The sequence below is a fragment of the Callospermophilus lateralis genome, chromosome X (genome assembly GCF_048772815.1).
Source record: "Callospermophilus lateralis isolate mCalLat2 chromosome X, mCalLat2.hap1, whole genome shotgun sequence".
Taxonomy (NCBI): Eukaryota; Metazoa; Chordata; class Mammalia; order Rodentia; family Sciuridae; genus Callospermophilus; species Callospermophilus lateralis.
In genome coordinates this window covers 76,976,277-76,989,474 of record NC_135325.1, presented here as the reverse complement: position 1 = coordinate 76,989,474, position 13,198 = coordinate 76,976,277, and the positions used below count along the sequence as shown (strand labels likewise).

At 31.3% G+C, this 13,198-nt stretch overlaps 1 protein-coding gene across 7 annotated transcripts in view; it reads left to right on the top strand.

The window, feature by feature from the left end:
- Pcdh11x (protocadherin 11 X-linked) overlaps window positions 1–13,198 on the top strand; it is a 621,240-nt gene that overhangs the window by 346,719 nt on the left and 261,323 nt on the right. The gene's annotated exons all lie outside the window — the stretch shown is intronic.

Below are 13,198 nucleotides of genomic sequence, written 5' to 3'. Positions count from 1 at the left end.
ATGATATATATATATATATATATATATATATATATATATATATATATATATCTAGAAACTAATTCTGATGTTTGACATAGTTAACTAAAACTTACTACTGATCATTTTGATAAGGTGTGTTTCTTTTTAATAAACTTTCAAACCCTGTCACAATTTTAAATGAACTATTTGTGGTCGAACCTCCTCGTAGATTTCTTAAAAAAAAAAAAAAGAAAGAGAGAAAGAAAGAAAGAAAGAAAGAAAAAGAAAATAAATAAATAAAGAAAAAATACCTACCTCTATTTGTGAGAATGATTTTTCATTTTAAATAGTGCCAGTCTATGTGTTTCTGTAACTGAAAGCTTAGTCCCTGTCCCCAGTGCACATTAATGCCAATTTAATAATGAGGACACAGTTTTGAGGAAAAGGAAAAAGAAGGTTTATTATTTTGCTAGCAAAGAAGAAACACTGGGGACTCCTGTCCCAAAGGCTGTGACTTCTCCCCATCTGGAAGGTCAGGGGGATTTTAAAGAGTTACATTCCAGGTGTGCTGCACTGTTAGGAGTACTAGGGGCCCTCATGGGGTGTTAGGATTCACTTGTTAATTTGGGAGATATTCACTTCCCAGATCCTCAGCAGGCATCTCCTTCCTGTAGTGGGTATGTTTAGGGACAATTACCTAGGGGAAGAAATGATAGCACAGTCTTCCTAATCTTGTGAGGGATGGGGTGAGGGGGGAGAAGAGATAGAAAAAAAAGTTCTTTTAAAAAATAATCCTTAGAGCAAGGAGGGTTATATTCAGAAGGTGAAGGAACCACAGTTATGTTTCTTTGAGATAACTTTTTTTGATTCCACATTAAAAAGGCTGGTAGGTGGAGAGATGGAAAAAAGAGATTTTGATTAAAAGGTACAAAGCTTCCGTTAGACTAGAAGAATAAGTTTTAGTGATCTATTGTACTACAAAATGACCACAGTTAATAACTTATAGATTTAATGCTGGCGAAAAGAATAGATTTTAATGTTCAAACTCTACAAAAATGGTAAATTGGTGAGAGGATGGATATGTTAATTAATTTGATTAAATCTTTCTACAGTGTATACATATGTCAAAATATCACATTGTACTCCATAAGTATATATGATTACTATTTGTCAACTAAAACAAATAAATTTTAAAATGATACCCAATACTAAACATACAGTTTTGAATATGAAAAATATATACCACTCTCAGCCCCTCAAGCAGGCCTTATTACATGTCTACAAGCCTAGTTCTTTTCTTCAAAATCAATACCCTAGTTCTATACCCTTTTGCTCTACCATGTTTATCCATATAATTAAGGTCAAAAGCTTAAAGAGGGAAAGGATAAAAAGTGTAAAAAGGAGAAACTAAAAATAGCTTTACATTGATTCTAATTTTTCCTTCATTACAAATGAAAAGAAAGAAAAAACACTAACTCGTGTTAAAGCATTTCATGGAGCACTTCTTACAAAAAAAGGAACATAAGTTATTATAGGCTATTATACATCTGATGTGACTCATCTCTCTGCTGTGTCAAACATCAACAGAGGCAGAACTGTAGTTACAAAAGTAGATTATAAACTGAAATACAGACTATTCACTTCAAGTAGTGTTCATCTATTGTGAAGCATATTTAGCCCAATCATGTATTAGAGAGGCTTTTTTGAGGTGTCTCTTAATTTATAATAAATAATAATCTGGTTTATTCCAAAATTTGAAATAGGCCAGATTATCGCCCCCACTCCTTTTTGAAAGCCTTTCTCTCACAATATATTTTACATGCTATGGGATTCTGCCTACTTAGGTTTCTTCATTATGATTTCATTCCTCATATTTGGGCTTAATTTTTTCTCTTTCAGTCTAAACTACACTTATATTATTTCCTCTTTTCAGTCTAAACTACACTTATATATTTAGTGACTTAAATAAAGAATTTGTATCTATTAACTATGGTCACCATTGTTATAGAACATTTGTGTATGGGAGGATAGATATGAGATGGGGGTTATTTGGCAAATTGGTTCCCCCCCTTGATTCCTCTAATATATCATTGTGCAGACATTGCCTTCTGTATGTAAACTGTATAGAATACAGGAGGATACTGTTCAAAAATTTTGGTCAGAATGTTTATTTTCACTAAGCTTAAAGAAGTAAACCAACAGCAAGCACCAAGTAGTGTAGAGTATTTTCTATGTTATCATATCAATTCAGGCTGAATTTTTCTAATGGACAATGAGGAAGGAATGTGAAAACATTTGAACAGGATAAGAAAACTAGGAAAGTAAAGAAGAGAATATATGTCTGGCATGTCCATTAGTGATTGGAACTAGATGGAAAATACAGTTAGTCTGATTTAATAATAGCAGAACTATGCCACAAATAAGGGCATCTGAAAATATAATTTACTCTCCTCCAATTAATTTGTGGTCAAAAGGATATGGTAAATACTGATGGTTTTTAGTTTATCAAGTATTCAAAAGTGTGAAGATAATGTTTTTCAAGAAAAACAAATATCAATTAAAATTTCACATATACTTGAAGAATTTTTAGGTGAAAACATGATATGATCTTCTAGGAATACATTGTTTCATTCCTTTTTGATATTGTTTGGCTTTGGTTTTTGAACATTTCTGATTGTCAGATATTTATAGACATTTGGGATATGCAGGCAAATACAATGTTTTATCTAATTTAAGATAGATTTGAAAATATTCATATGAGTCTGATCATTTCAAAATTTTGTGTAAAATAACTCATCCTTGAACATGTCTTTGAAAATGTAGTTACTGATTTAGATTTGTAAAGTAGAGTGCTACAGATTATTATTTATCATTTTAGGAGTTATAATGTTAAATTGTTTTTAGAACTTTCAATCAAGTTCATTTTAACCAGGTACTCACATAATCAATTTCTTTAACCTGAAATTTCAATAAAAAAACTATAACTGAGACAGAGAAGGCATTGCCTCTCTTTTTATGAACAAACATAAATGATGTGGGGCTTTGTGCTTTTTAGTATTCCAGAATGTATGAACACCACTAAATGAAAAAAAAAAATATTTATATATATATATAACTATCTACCATAGAGATTATTTGAAAAACATAAACTTTCAATAGAAAAAAATGTAGTTTGACATATACCTCTTCTACAGTTTGAATCTTAACTGTATCCCAAAGGCATATGGGTCAAAGGCTTGTTATGCAAAGTGAAACTATTGGGAGGTGCTGAAACCTTTAAGATGCAGGGCTGAGTGGGAGGTCTTCAGGTCTTGGTAGGCATGTACTTAAGGGAGATTGTGGGACCCCAGCTATTTCCTCATTCTCTTTTGATTTCTGGCAATGAGGAGAATGGCGTTTTCCTTCACATACTCCCCAACATGTCATGCTACCTTGTCTCAGGCCCAAGAGCAATGGGAACAGCTGAAACTTCTGAAACTATGAAAGAAATAAACCTTTTCTCTTTATATGTTGATTGTCTCAATATTTGTTAAAGTGACAGCTACTGTAACCTCTATGATTAAGTACTAACAGATGACCATATACATTCCAAGAAAACATGGAAAATATATTCTATTGAAAATTATATATAATATTTACATTAGCTTTATAAAACATATAAGCATAGAGTTAATCATGTGTTTCTGAATTGTGGATGCAAAGAACCATTTGCATTTTAGAACTAATGAAGTGGCTGATCTTGCTTGATCAATGTGTAAATAATTCTCATATTCTGCTGCAGGAAAAGAATATTTTGGAAAAGTTATTTAAATTGCCATAACATTCAACAGGTGCCTTTTTAGTGAAAACAACAGGAATTTATAAATTATAACTATCATTAATGGATTTGCTTGTCTTTTTTTTTTAATGCTCATCCATCTTTTAAGAATGGCAACATTTAAAATAGGCATAATCTATTTTCAAAGCCAGGAAATGGACATTGGTACAATATGATTAGTAAAATTATAAATTTTACATAGATTTACCAATTATTACACATACTCACTTTTGTTCTTTTTTCTTTTTCAGTGATAATGTGGTAAAAAAATTTTTTCTCTTTTTTTTTATTAGTTTCTCAAAACATTACAATGATCTTGACATATCATATATCATACATTTGATTCAAGTGGGGTATGAATTCTTATTTTTCCCATGTGTCTTTAAGGCATTTTACCTGTATGCTGTCTGTTCAATACTCTGATTTTATTTCTACTTATGCAATCTTTTCATTGAAATAATTTTTATGTATAACCTGATAAGTCAGATTACCATTGGTTGTATTTAGTTGAAAGAATTCAGGAGATCCTATAAAGTTTGGAATATAGAGGGTGAATTTAAAAAATTCCTCATTTAATAATCAAATGAAACTCTCACATTGGAAAACAACCTCCTGAGAAGGGGGAATATATATATATATATATATATATATATATATATATATATATATATATATATGTAATGTTCAAGGAATGTAATGTCTTTCTATCTCTTGCCATGCAATCTTTACTGTTGGTGCCCCACAGCATTGAAGCACTGAACCCTTCCCTGCTATCATTCACACATACATCCACACACACTATTGGGAGCAATAGACAAAGATGATAATTGCCTTATTATTTATTGGTATTCAAAGAACTGAGAAGTAGAGGAAAGAAAATTGTAGTGATAATCCAGCATGAATTATTCAGTTCCTTCAATTTGTTGACCTTAATGAATGCAAAGTGATTTGGACTAAGAGTAATTAACAAGAGAAAGCCTGCCTAATAAAACCAAGAAAGAATCATACTTGTTGGAGGAATCAATAACAGCCAGTGACTAAAGATCATAATGGAACCATTCAGGAATACAAAGGGCTCTTTGCCAAGGGAATTTTCATGCTATACATGTGTGCATTTGTGCAGGGAGTTTTAAATTCAACCTTTCAAAAAAGAAAAGAGAAAATGGTTGGTAAGTGAGAGGAAAGTAACAATTTGTTAAACTGACTAATACTATAATTATAACCAATGAATGTCTGTGCTGTGTCTGTAATAGCAATTACCAAACAATTTTAGGGAAATAACTGAATTAAAATTTGCATTTCCTTTATGGACTTTTGAACAATTTTATAGCTCTATGTATCATACAACTCTCAACTCATGGCTAAAAATTCTAAGGAAGGAGTAACATTTTATGTCCACTTATAAAAAGCTGAGCTGACAAGAAAAAACAAATCTTTAAACATGTGTGTGATATGTTACATTCCATAAGTTTCTAAAAACATCAGTTGGATCCTTCTAGTGTCTTTGAGTGGGCTAACAATGACCAAAGCAGTACTTAATCATGTGCCTGCACCAGCTAATGTTTGGAATAGAAAAGATTCTTTAACCTGGTACAGTGGCACACACCTATAATCTTAGTGGCTCAGGAGGCTGAGGCAGGAGGATCCTGAGTTCAAAGCCAGCTTTATCAACTCAGCAAGACCCTGTTTCTAAATAAAAGAAAAAAAAGGGCTGGGGATGTGGTTCAGTGTTAAGGGCCCCTGGGTTCCGGGTTCAGTCCCTGGTACATGGTACGGAAAAAAAAAAAAAAAAAGGTTCTTCTATAAAAATAAAGTGAGAATACAAATGAATTAACCATGACATCTCAATGACACAATGATGCCATTTTGATGCCAAGTATAAAATATTAGCTGAGGGGAGTAGTGATTGACATAGTTTTTTGTTTAAATAAAATATTCTAGCGTGACTAATAGTAAAACTTAAGGCAACATTGAATGAAACTTAGTGAACCACTTTGGAATTGTAATATAAACAATCACCTTTATAAACGTGAGTCCATTTCTATTCTATTGATAGTATGGATTTAAATGTTTCATTAATTACTTGATTATGTATATTGCATGTATATATTTTATTATAAAGATTTTGGAGCCCTCTAAGTGCCCTGTTGTTGCTATCTGCACTAGATGCACAAGGGAAGATATATTATTACTTTGAAAAGGCACAATGGCTAACATGTTTTCCTTGATATACAAAATTCCATCCAAATAATTAGTTGATAAATTACTTAGTTGTACTTAACCCTAATATATCTATCTTATAAATTAATTACAAAAAATGTTAGGCAAATACCTTTGATCCTTTAACATTTTTTTTTTTTACTTTGAAGTTATGACTACCATTTTATGGAAGAAAAAGTAAATCAATAACACTGGAAGCATTATATTTAGTGACAGAATTTGTGAATAAATAAAATAATTGATGCAATATACCTGTTGATGTATTAGGATAATCACTCATTGGCATAAAATATAACTACAAGTATATTAAATAGTGTTGGTATCAAATTAAATGACAAAATCAAACAGAATATATAATGGCAATATAGGTGTACAAAGTGTAGGATATTGAAATTAATCCCCTGATTAAGAAGAATAATCTGAAAGCTTTTTGGGAAATAAATAACTGCTACACATTTGTTTCTTTGTAATTTAAGTTCTCTTAAAATGTTAAGGGCTTAAAAACAAATTCTAATAAGATGGGAATTTGGACCAGAATTGTGTACTTTTAAATATAGTTCTCCTTATATTGCTATCTATAATATATTCTTATGCCAAGATAATATTTCAGTCATGTCATAAAAATAACAAAAGTATAATTAAAAACCAGAGAGAAGTGAAATAAATGGAACATTCTAATGAGAAGAAACTTAGTATGGTAATCGAATAAAAATCAAACACATTGAAGACAAAAGACTCAAAAGTTTTTATACACCTTAAGAAATAAAAGATCTTATCAGTTTATTTTGTTATAGGTAGACTTAGAATTGAAGGTTGAAAATATATATCATTTCTATGATCTCCTTTAAACGTAGAACTAAATTGGTAAACACATTTTCAAAGACTATATTGGCATGTAGAAATGCATTTGTGTCTCTTGCTATTAAACCTGAATTTAAAACCAGCAAGCTTTTCCCAAGTTGAACGGCTTTCTACAAAAAGTCTGACTAGCAATCCTCAAAATTATCAAGGTCATCAAAACATGGGAAGTATAAAAAAACTGGCACAGCCAGAATGAGTATAAGGAGATATATTGGCTAAATATAAAGTGGAATAATGGATAGAATCCTGAGGAATAAAAAAAAAAATAAGGAAATAAAAAGAATAAATTCATTAATAAGAGCACATAAACATTAGATGTTTGCTTTAGATGCCGCAAAATGTATCATGCTAATTTAAAATGTGAATAATAAGGTAATAGGTGTAAATTTTAAGAAAAATATTTATACTAGCTTGGTAGCTTTTCTGGAAATTTAAAATGATTCTACATCCTAGTTTGGAAGAATGCCTTAGTGTTTTCACTTGTAAACAAGGACATCTTCTCAGAGGACTATTGTTTGAAGGTACATAAAAATTGATTATTTCTTGATAGATTCAAGGCCCTACATAAACATATGTGTGCCATCTTTGGTATGCAGGATGCCACCATTAATTTTTTACACAATCAGCCATCTCACATTGTAAAAACTGAGAGATGCAGAAGTTTTGAAGTTATTTCAGCTTCAACTATTTTCAACTATCCTCATAAAACTGAAGCACTAGATACTGAAAAGGAAGTCATATATTGTGTTTGTTAATTAGTTACAAATAGGTAAATGTAGTTTGATGAATGGCTAATAAAATATTTATTCAAACAACAAAAATATTAAGAAAATCAGCACAATAGGATCCTAGCTTTTGTGGAGAACAAATACAAACATGAAGTGTGATAAACATGATAAACACTCAATTGTAAATAATTGTGGAATTCAGAAAGAATTAAAATGATAGAAATTGCCCAACATTAAATATGTGATGTCACAATATTTGTCATATCTAATGGTGAATGAGAATTAAATGAATCAAAAAAATAGAACTGATTTTTATATACCAATCTTGCAGTAACTTGATGAACTTTTTTATTAGTTCTAATTATTTTTAGTGGCTTCTTTAGGATTTTCTATACATGAGGTCATGTCATCTGCAAATAAAGATTAGTTTCTTTCTTTTTTAATCTGAGTGCATTTTATGTATTTATTATTTAATTATTGTTATTATTATTGCATAATTGTCCTGGCTAGATATTGCAGCAATTTTGAATATATGCAGCAAGAGAAGACATTGCTTTTGTGTTCCTAGTCTTAGCAAGAAAGCATCCAGTCTTTTACTGTTAATTATGGTGTTACCTATGTTTTTTTTTTTTTTTTTCCCCTAAATGTCCCTTATTAAGTTGGGGAAGTTTCTTTTGATACATAGTTTGTTGAGGAATTTTTCCACTAAAGGGTATTTTATTTTAGAAAATGTTTTTTCCCTGTATTTTTTTGAGATAGTCATGTACATTTTAGTGACACAACGTATGGTTAATTTTCATATCTTAAACCACTTTTACATAACTTGAATACATTCCACTTGGTCATAGTGTATATTTATTTATATATATTGCTGTATTTAATTTGTTATTTTTTGGGAGTTATCTGTCCATATTCATATTGGCTTACAATGTTCTTTTCTTTTGACAGTTTGGTCTGGTATTGAATTTAAGATAATATGGACCCATAGGATGAGTTAAGAAATGTTCTTCATCTATTCTATTTTTTAAAGAGTCTGTGAAGAACTGGTATTAATTATTCTTTCAATATTTGTTAGAATTCAATAGTGGAACCATCTGATCCTTGATTGGCTCACTTCTCTTTGAGTGGTACTCCTGCTTTAGGAACTGAGTGCTTAAGTAGTAGCAGGAGTAAAAAATAATTAAGGTTTCAATTCTTTGGCCTTCCTCTCTGAGTGTGAAATCATCACCCTATGAGTCTAGGAAAAGAAGACTGGGACTCTAGTTTTATTAGTGGTTATTTCCTCCAATGGGAAGCTGGGCAGAAAAGAGCACCATGTTCCTGCTTGCTACTGTATTAAAAGAGTTTTAATATCACTTATATGAGAGGAGAAAGGAAAGAACATATCTGCATGCAAATACCAGTGATTCTTATTCTCTTTATAGAGTTTTAGTAGGTTTTCTTTTAAATTTTTTTTTAATATTTATATTTTAGTTGGACACAATATCTTTATTTTACTTATTTATTTTTATACTATGAATGCTCTACTGCTGAGATACAACCCCAGCCCTTAGTAGGTTTTCTTAAATAAGTATTTATTCATTTGCTGATTATTCTAGAATCATTTTCAGAGACATCAAATGACTAATTTTTAGAACTTTTCCCAGTTTTCCTAAGGAGTTGGTTTTTGGAGCTCCATGGATATCCTGCTAAAAGTTGTTTTTTTTTTAAATTTTCATCCTATTATTTTAAGTCAAAACAATATAAATCAGATTATATTGGATAGATACTTTTTTTTTTAACAGGCTAGGGCTTAGGATATGAAGCTACTGCAGAATTTGAAGAGCCTTGTGTATCATAGTAACAAATATGAAAACTACTTTAAACAATGCAGTACTCTTGTGCCTTATGAGAACCCAAGATACATGATCAGTGTTGTGTTTTTAAAAATAATTCTAGCAGGTGTATGGAAGAGAAATTGGACTAAGCTAAACTCAGGCGTACATATTATTTTAAAAGCATAAACTCTTGACTCCAAGTATAAGAACTGATTATGAATTCAAGAGATGTTTAAGAGACAAAAAGTGTGAAATTACTGATTGAATAAGAAAACTGAATATAGGAAAAGTTAAAATCTAATAATGGAACAACACTTTGTAGTCAAGCTGTGACTTTACCATAAGTGAGACATATAGCAGCGAGAATAAACTGGAAGCAAACAGTAATGAGTATGGCTTTGGGGATACTCTTTTGTTGTGATTATAGAACAATGATGGTGAAGATATTTGGGAGACATCTAGAAGTGTGTTTCTTGAGACTTGAAGGCATTTGAACTTGGAAAGGAAAATGGGAGGCATGGTAAGATGTATAATATTTAAAGTTATTGGAACAGATGACATTACCCAAGTACACATTGAAGAGGAAGGAGGAGGCAGAGATTAAGACAATGAGGAGGAAGAAGAACAAGGAGGGAGGAGGAAGGGAGGAGGAGTGGAAGAAGGAGAAGAAGAACAACAATAGAACTGAGTGAAATTCTTTTAATGATCTGATTTGAAGAAGAGTCAGAAATTCTGTTCTCAGGAAAAATATAAAGTAGAACAGAGGAAAATGTCAGGATTATAGAAGTAAAATATGATTGGCCTTTCAATATAGAATTCTAAAATTCACTGGTTTTTATGTCTTCTTCTCTAAGATGATGATAATTTATATATTGTCATAGAGAAACTGCAATTGAGATAAATGTGAGAAAGATGAGCATTCTTGGCAGAATGTTATGTCCATATAGTTTTGTTTAAAAATGCTATGTAGCAACGATTGTGTTTGGTAATTTTATGTCTTGTGTACAGGTCCACTTTTATATCTCAAACTATGAATATATAAGCATATGTTAAGCACCTGAAATCGTGTGCTTAAATGTTTCTCAGGTTCCCAGATGTTTAAGAAGTGATATCTGTCAAGCCTAAAAAAGAGGAAAACTTTATTCTCATTTGAAAAGATTATTTTTACATAGTAAGAAGCTGCTTTTCTCACCCATGAAACTTACAACTAACAATATTATTTGACTAACAACTCACGATAATCCTTTATAATCCATTGATATTGGTGTTTTATAATCATGCCTTCTAAGATAAACAACACTTGAATGAGTTCAGATATTTTTCACAATGCAACATGAGTTTAAATGACTAAGTTGAGATGTTTTATGTTGTAAGCATGATGACACTTATTCCCAATGGAATGGGAAATTCTCTCAAAAATAAAAAGTGATTCAAGTTTACTGGAATTTATTAAATTGAAAAATTGCTGCACAAATGTTATTTTTATTATTAATTGATATGTATGTATAATATTGGAAAGTAATTCTCCAATGGTAGGAACATTCTACTATGATTTTATATCTTTCCTAATATGTTCATTTGTGACTCGTAAAATTCAATTTAAATAAAATAAAGGAAGACATTATAAAAGAAAAATATTATTCCTTGACAAAGATGGGAAACACTTAGAGATTATCTAGTTTACTCAATTCACATCAATTTTTCAGATGATGAAAATTTGGTTAAGGGATATTAAGTGAGATACCCTGGTTCACAAAATATAATATTTTCAGAAATGCGACACTGTACTTATGTTCTGGTTGTTTTTTACCATCACCAATATTCTTTCTACACTACTCCCCCTTATTTTAAAAATCATAATAGGTTTTCTTCAAAAAAGCAGTAAAATGAGATGCTACATTGACCAATTCTAGTGAATTTGAGATGAAAATAGGATAATGTTGAATTGAGATGACCTTAGAAAAATGACAATTTCCCAGTCCTCTTAAGATCACTCTGTTTGTGATAAATGTAATCCTGAAGGCTTTTTTTATTGTTTCCCAGGAGATGATTTAGGAAATAGGAATATTTGAAAGCAATCTGTTATACTCACATCTCTCTATCCCCAGCCAATTAAATAATTTTTCTTGTATTTTTATATATTTTACTGATTGCACTTAGAAGCAGATAACATCAGATACTATGTAAAACTTCTGAATAAATCCAGAAATTATTTATTATGGTGTAGCACATAGACACAGCCTACAACCTGTTGTATTAATCTGCTAGGACTACTATAACAAAATATCACAAACTGGGTGACCTAAACAATAGAAATATATTTTCTCACAGGTTTGAAGACTGCAAGTCCATATTCATTGGGATATCACATCATGGTTATTTTATGGTGAGGTCTTTCTTGCTAGCTTGATGCTTGCATTTGTGATTTTCAAATTTTCATCACTGTGACAAAAATACCTGGCATAAATAACTTAAAGGTGGAAGGCCTTAGTGTAAATCACAGTTTCAAAGTTTTCATTTCATATCCAGGTGGCTCAGAGGCAGAAACATCATAGCAGAAGGGTGTGGCAGAGAAAAACTGCTTATCTCATGGCAGCCAGGAAGGAGACAGAGAGAGAGAGAGAGAGAGAGAGAGAGAGAGAGAGAGAGATATTGAGATTTGTCCAGAGAAAAGTTGTAGTCCCCAAGCACACTCCCCATTTGACCTTTTTTACCCACAAACTATGCCCCAGTGCCTCCCAGTAATCGGATTCAGCTATCAATGGATTAATCCACTGATAAAGTCAGAGCCCTCATTATTCAAGCACCCCCTCAAAGACCCACCTCTAAACATTGGAGAATTAGGAACCAAGTGTTAACCAAGTGAGGCTTTGGGGAACATTGCAGATGCACACTGTAACAGTCTTCTTGTTCTGTCCTCTCGTGGCCTCTTTTCTGTTCCCAAGAAGAGTGAGATTGTTGATATTTTTCTCTTCATAGGAATGGGATCCAGCCCTTATGAATGACTACATTTAACCTTAAATACTTCCCTGAGGGCCATATATACCAGTACAATCACATTGGACATTAGAGCTCCAAGATATGAATACGAGGAGGATACACTTGAATTCATACTATTAAACATAAGAATTCACTGGTTTTTTTTCATTATCACCTCTGTGATTCATAAAGATTTAAATTGGAATCTATCTAGAGGAAGAATTGAGATTTTCTTGTGTTACTATTCAACTACCCACTACTTTTTTATTTCTTACTTTTTTGGTGTACTTACCCATAGCAATATATAACCAACATAAAGAAATTTTTAAAAATTTATGGAAAATTTGAACCAGTATAAAATGGGTGACGATGGCAGTGAACAGATTTTGTGTGTTATTTTTCTAATTATTTGTAACATTGTTACAAAGTGAGTTTGATTTCTTCTCAATATTTTGTAGACTTTGTTTGTAGTGATCATTCAGAACACAGTAAAAATGAAGAATGTTCCCAGTTGTGTTGGAATGTAATTCTACACTCTTATAAAGAAAACCTTTTTGAAACATACTCAAGTGTCTTTGCAGGCTGCTTTTATTTAAATATGAAGCAATAAGCACATACATTATTCAGAATGTTTGCATTACAGTTCCTAAAGAAGTCAGTTTTGTATTGTTTTAGTGATACAGAAGTAGAGATTTATGACTGTTAGGAAGGAAACTATTTCTGGAGAAAGAGACAGAAACAGATACAGACAAACACACTCAACCAAATAAAGACAGAAAGAGAGAAAATTAAAATCTTGTAATTTCAAATTAGTA